We start from the raw sequence: 6,582 nt of genomic DNA, 5'->3' as shown, positions 1-6,582 counted from the left end.
ATGCGGGTTAAAATAAAAAGGGATGCACAGAGACAAGTGGGGGCTATTACAGTCTTGTTTTAAAAGGTGCATGATTGTGGGGTGAACCCCTAAACCTGCCTCAAATCCCTTCTAGGCACTGATCTAGGACATGCGTATGGCGTCTGAACTTTACCCTGCATCGTGGTTTCAGGCCAATGATTCTCTAGGTGGTGAAGCCATGATTAGGATCATAGCCCAGAAGCCTACACCTCTGCAGACAAGTGTCTAATGACACCTCCTTTAGCTTCACTTGAAATACCCCCAAGCAGACCTTTTCTGAAAATGAAATGTCTGCCTATGTTGCAGTTACACACCTCTCAAACAAAGCAACAACACAAAAAAATTGGAAGGGAAATGTAAAAAAAAAAAAATTTGCCTTAAGCTGGCCATCCCCCTATAGATGATCTGCAGATGTTCTATGGTCAGGTGGATAAAGTGCAACAGATTCACATGTCAGTGTAGATGGAGGAATCTCCCGCTGGGCCACGCTTCAGTATCTTGCTAGTCGGCCCCGCTGGCTCTCAAAACACCTGAACAATACCATCCAATCAGATTGTTGGTATATTATACAGGATTTATATAGCGCCAACAGTTTGCGCAGCGCTTTACAATATAAGGAAGACATTACAATCACAATACAAGACAAGATGGTAAGGAGGGCCCTGCCCCTGAGGGCTTACACTCTAAAAGGGAGGGGGAAGTGATACATGAGGAGGTAGCTGGTTCAGGTATTTTACGAGCCAGCTGGGCCGACTAGCAAGATACTGAAGCTTGGCCCATTGGCAGATTCCTCCATCCACATAGTTTAGCGTAGACGGAGGAATCTGTTGCACTTTTTCCATCTGACCATAGAAAGCCTGCAGATCATCTATAAGTGTATGGCCAGCTTTACACTCCAGCTACTTGATGTAGGCGCCATTGTGGTCACCGGTCCTCACTGCAGGATACTGACAAAGCTGAAGAAGCTCCATCGCTGAGCATTCCCAAGATCCTGCAAGAAGACCCAGTGACCTCCTCTAAGAATGCCTGGACCAGGCGTGTGAGGTGTTTTACATTTATCTTCTGATGTTTTATTTGGTTTCAGCTTCATATTTCATTCAGGGTGACAATGGGCTGCCAGGTGTTTGTTTAAGACCAACGTCAGCCAAACCCTTTTATTTTTTGTGTTTGCCGGAAAGCTGAAGAACATGCAACTTAAGACTGCGGGAAGGCTGGGAGTTGATCCCGGTTCTGCTCGCTTTCTTATGAAGGACAACAGAGCAGGAATACAGCCATCAGAGGGCACAGGTTTTGTAACGCATGTCTGGGAAGACATGGAGACGGCAGAGAAGATGAACCCAGCAGTGTTCAGACTGAATCACATTGAGGCGGAGATAATCAAAGCAAAGAGAGCTCAATGTTTTTGTCTTCCGTGGAGTTAAAGAAGAACACCAGGCAAATAAAATCTTAGAGAACTATGGGGTCAGTGTTTTTCCCCATAGTTCTCCTTAGGGTAACGGGAGGACACAAACTAGCGTCCTCCCGTTACCCTAAGCTCAGTATACCGCGAGCTACAGCTCGCGGTATACTGAGACACCGCAGCGGATCCCGACATGGACGCCGAGATCCGCCCAGCTGCGTGAGTGACAGCTGGCTCTGCCTATCTAGAGGCAGAGCCAGCTGTACCCGCCCCCTCCCCCGTCCGTTCCGCCAGTCAGCGCTGGCAGATCGGAGCGGGGAGAGGGGAATCCAGCCCCTCCCCCTGTCACGGCAGAGAGCCGTGACAGGATCGAGAGGTGAGCGAACGCGGTTATGTGTTCGCTCACCTCCCGATCTACTGAGCCGACCTGTGACTGTCTCATTGTCACAGGTCGGCTAGAACTATGAGGTGAGTGAAAAGCACTCACCTCATAGTTCTCCTTTAACCCTTGCAGTGGAGCTACCCCACACTACAAAGCTTAAATGTTCCTTTTATCTAAAGGAGCTAAAATAACAGATATACTCACCAGAACTGCATGCCCGGCTGGCTCCTAGACCGGTCCCTGCAGCGACAGTACGTCCCCCAGTATAGGTCTCCCGTCCTATACACTGTACTGAATGCGATAACTCACCAGGGCCTTAGACCGCTGAAGTGGAAGGGGGAGAGAAGCTGAAAGGACAGGAATAGGAGCCCGTTGGGACTGCGGTTTTGGTGAGTATATGGTATTTTAGCTCCCTAAGCAAAATGAGCACTTAACCCTTGCAATGCTGGCATAGCTCCACTGCAAGGGTTAAGATTTTTTTTTTTTTTGCCTAGTTCTGCTATAGGGCCACATAATGTATTAGATACAGAGACGAGGATCAAGAAGACAGACACAGCCCCTACACCATTTAATCCAAAAGGCCACTGCCATATTTCTATCCTCACATGTTCCATCAAAGTCATCTCCTATAGGCATGGGCTGTCTCAGAAGCCAGCGAGTCAAGCTGACAACCAGCAACGTTTGACTAGAGAAGGGTTGTCAACATAGAAACGCACCAAGGGCAGTCTTCCAGCAGTTGCAGTGTAAAGCCAAGCTGGGAAGACGGTGATTAATGAACTGGATCATTTGGAAGACTTTGGAGGTAATTCATGAATTGAATCATTCTAGGGCTTGAAGTCACTTACCTATTTAGTAGAAAGCAGTGATCTCACCCCGGGCAGAATGGCTGGAGGGGCTCAGTACTAGAACAGAGGATGGACTGGTACATAAAAGGCAGCCTGAGGACTTTCTATGCGTGGATCAGCGTGATGAAATGATTACACTTCCCTCAAAGCCTCAGATCTAGAGATTGTTGACGTTTCCTGGCCCTGTCCTTGAGTGCTCCTATGTGTCACCTTGCATTTATCAGCCTATAAGCAGTCTATATTCAAAACCCAAGCCCACACATGTGTATCTGAAGACAAAAAGGTGAAAATCTCTGCATTGGGGGCACAAAGATAACTGCAACTCCTACCCTTGATTAGGAATTCCTGGAGTAGTCCTTTAAATAATTTGCTACATTCTCTTAAATATTCCGCCCATAAAAAGGTTACTTCAAGGTGTATGCAACAAATGCCAACAGTAAGGCAAAATGAGACCTCTGAGTTCTCAAACACCAGAGAGAACATTCATCAGATAAGGACACCAGAGCATGGCCAGCAATCTCCAGCCCCACACCTAGAAGAAGGGAAATACAAAGTAGCTGAGAAGTAAATCTTATTTGTCCGGTGCAGAGATCTCTTCACAATAAAGGGTCTATAGCAAGTCCTTCCTCATTCAGCTTTAACAAGTGTGCTAGAGAATGTCTTATGGGGAACCTGCTGACACAGCGTGATCATTGCCATAGATCCTGGAGAAGGAAGTACTGAGTGCTGAAGAGAACAGGATCTCCTGCATGGAATACTTGCAGCAACCCACTGGTGACCTTGTTCTGAAAATGCTAACCCCCTGGCGTTCAATACTAAGCCAGCCTTTCTAAATCAGGGTGCCGTGGCACCCTGGGGTGTCTCCCGGCTTCCTCAGGGGACTCTCAGTTTTCACCAGCACCATGGATATAAATTACAATAATCTAGGGAGGGTGGGATCCATTCAGAATAGGCCAGTAGTTCGCCTGCATCCAGGCCTGCTCCATTGTAAAGGTGCCCATACACTGCACGATTCTCGTACGAGAATCGTGCAGTGTATGGAAGGCGTGCAACCGTTTCTAATGTACGGTCGCACGACTTTTGTATATCGAGCATGTTGGAAAACCAGCCGGGAATCGTACGATTTTCGGCTGGTTTTTAACATGATCAAGAGATCACTGCCGAACGGGCCGGTGTGCGCCCGCTGTCCGTTCAGCATTGCAGTCATCGGAAGCCCGCCCCTCAGGTAGGATCTGCCTGTCCAAGATGGGCAGATCGTACGTTTTTTAAATTACTTTACAACCCTTGTTGTAGGGTTGTAAAGTGTATGGGCACCTTTAGCCATGTTGCCACAGCTGCAGTTCCTGATGCGATAGTAGGATTCTGACCGGAAAGGGGCTTCTGATATGAAGGGAGAACTCTAATGTGAAAAGGAGGTTCTATTGTGAAGGGCCACCTGATGTAAATGGGGGCTCGTGGTTTAAAGGGGGGACCTTAGTGATTTTTTTTTTTCAATAGGGTCCCCCTTAAAATCTATACCAGATCTGAGGATAGGATATAGATTTTGGTGGGGCCACACCATGTTTTTCACATTTATCTTTATTACATTTTAGACTGGGGTGCCTTAAGATTTTGCATACTTTAAAAAGAAAAAGGTTGAGAAACGCTGCTCTAAGTCATTACAAGTATGAAGATAACAAAAAGGTGTCCTAATCGGCATACTTGTTTCGGATCACCAACCTAAAATATGGAAGCAGCAGGATCAGCATGAGAACATTTTAGAAAACCTGTAGCCTTTTCAAGAGGAGAGCAGAACTCCGTAATGGTGCCTTTATATTTGGCTCATGATAGCCATTCTTTAATCCTAAAATGTATATGGAGTTATAATGAACACCGGGGTTAGAGGTTTTAATAAACTTTTAGAAATTTGAGCGGCAATCAGGAATTAGCATCTTGCTATATACTATATTACTTTATATTAAAATAAAACCCTAAAAGAATTAGAAATGTCATCTCTATTTGTGCTTTGGTAATAAAGATTATGAACTCCTTTGGGGCAGAGGAACCCATGTGAATGTATAAAAATACAGGAAATAAATAAGGGTATTGTAATGGTTACCTGTGTACAGTAGATGATTGCTGTTATTATGTTGGCCTTATGTTACAGGCCATCTACCACCAAAACGTTCAACTTGCATTGGAAAAAAAAAGGGTTAGAGCCTCTGTAGGATTTATTGCTGTAACCCTTGGGAAAAATAACTCTCACTTGACTTAGAAAAAGGAGAATTGTGAACAGGGACAAAGCCGGCAGTGGTTCCAACTGTCCCTTGTCCTTGTTATTACGGTCTGTGTCTTTTAGATAATGTTTCCCAGAGTCTGTGTGGAGCTAGCCCTCATTCCAAACTGTTAGTCCCTATTCACATGGAGCTTTAGATTACAGCTAGGGGGGATTCTTGCAGTAGGAATCCAGGGTGTGTCTGCACAGATGAGGCTACTGTGCCCTATCAAGTTAATGACAGGCCGACAGCGGGCGGCCACATCGGTCAGTGGCAGTCTGCATGTAATCATTCTTAAATGATTACCTGCAGCTCAGGATAGACGATGTCCCTAGGACAGAGCCTGCATCCAGGGATTAATCATCTATACAGACACATCTGGGATCCCTGCTGCAGGAAATCCTCAGCTGATCCATGTGAATGTAGCCCAAGGCCCCTTTCACACGGGCGATCCGATTGGGTCCACCTGTCAGTTTTCTCAGGTGGACCCAATCGGATACCCAATGCTAGTCTAAGTGTAAATGGATGGGCGTCTTGTTTACACCCAGTTACACACCCCCCCCCCCCCCCCAACTCCGGCCAGGTCTGGCAGGACAAATGGAACAGTGGTCCATTTTTATGAACCTGATCATGCCGGACAGGATGGAATCCGATATAAACGGACATGCCCGTTTACATCCTATTCCCCATAAACCAACATGGTTTCAAAAACTGAACATACACGGATGTCACAGCGGTGACATCTTAACAGTACCACTGCGATCAGGAGGGGATCTATGCATCTATGCACGGATCCCCTCCTGATCAGCTGGTGTGAAGGGGGCCTTAGGGGAACACAAGGATTGAAATATTACTCTTCTGTACAGAGTAGGATTGACTATTCTACAAAATTAAATTACTAGTGTGATATTAGATTATCTGACTTGATGGATACATACTGTGAAAGTTGGTCAGTGACACCCGCTGCTGTACATCATTCATTCTGGCCTAAAAAGGTAACAGTGACAACGTGCAGATACCTTGCAGTGCCTTTAAGTACCTATTTTAGTATTCAAAGTAACTGGTTTCCCTGTTGCACCCTTTGTATCCGACACTCCAGACTGTACCCAGAATGGATCCCAGACCAAGACTATACCCAGGTTTTGTCATCTTTTAAAAAAAGCCCGACCCTCTTGTCATTTAACAATCCAGTACAGGTACATGAAGGCAGCATAAAATACCTGCACCACTGTTATCTCTTAAGCACTGTAGGCCAAATCTGGTTAACTTTACTGGCTGGTTGACCAGACCGCTGCTTAAGAGGTGCAAAGATTTACCACTCAGCTCCACGCTATAACAAGCTCAGTTCCCAAACCAAATCCAACTGCTTCTTTTACCTGGAGTTCTTGTTTAATGGTGGCCACAGTACAAATAGAGCTTTCACGCATAGCAAAAAGAACCTCTCCAGTGGTTGCTGTGCTAAGGGGATCGACCAAAAACCCATGAAGGCGCAGCCAATTGGAGCCCTCTTTCATGCTTAAAAAGCTGCAGACTTCTCAATGTGAGAAAGACAGGGGTGCAGCTACCCACAACAGTAGTTATCAGTAGAAGAGGCTGATTCATGAGATTCCAGAGTCTATGTACAAGAGGCAATTCAGAAGCAAAGTTCCAAGGCACAACTACCATTCTAACATTCCACGC

This window comes from Nanorana parkeri, unplaced genomic scaffold (assembly GCF_000935625.1).
Source record: "Nanorana parkeri isolate BGI_ZX_2015 unplaced genomic scaffold, ASM93562v1 scaffold19, whole genome shotgun sequence".
Lineage (NCBI taxonomy): Eukaryota > Metazoa > Chordata > Amphibia > Anura > Dicroglossidae > Nanorana > Nanorana parkeri.
Note: the sequence above shows the minus strand (reverse complement) of the source record.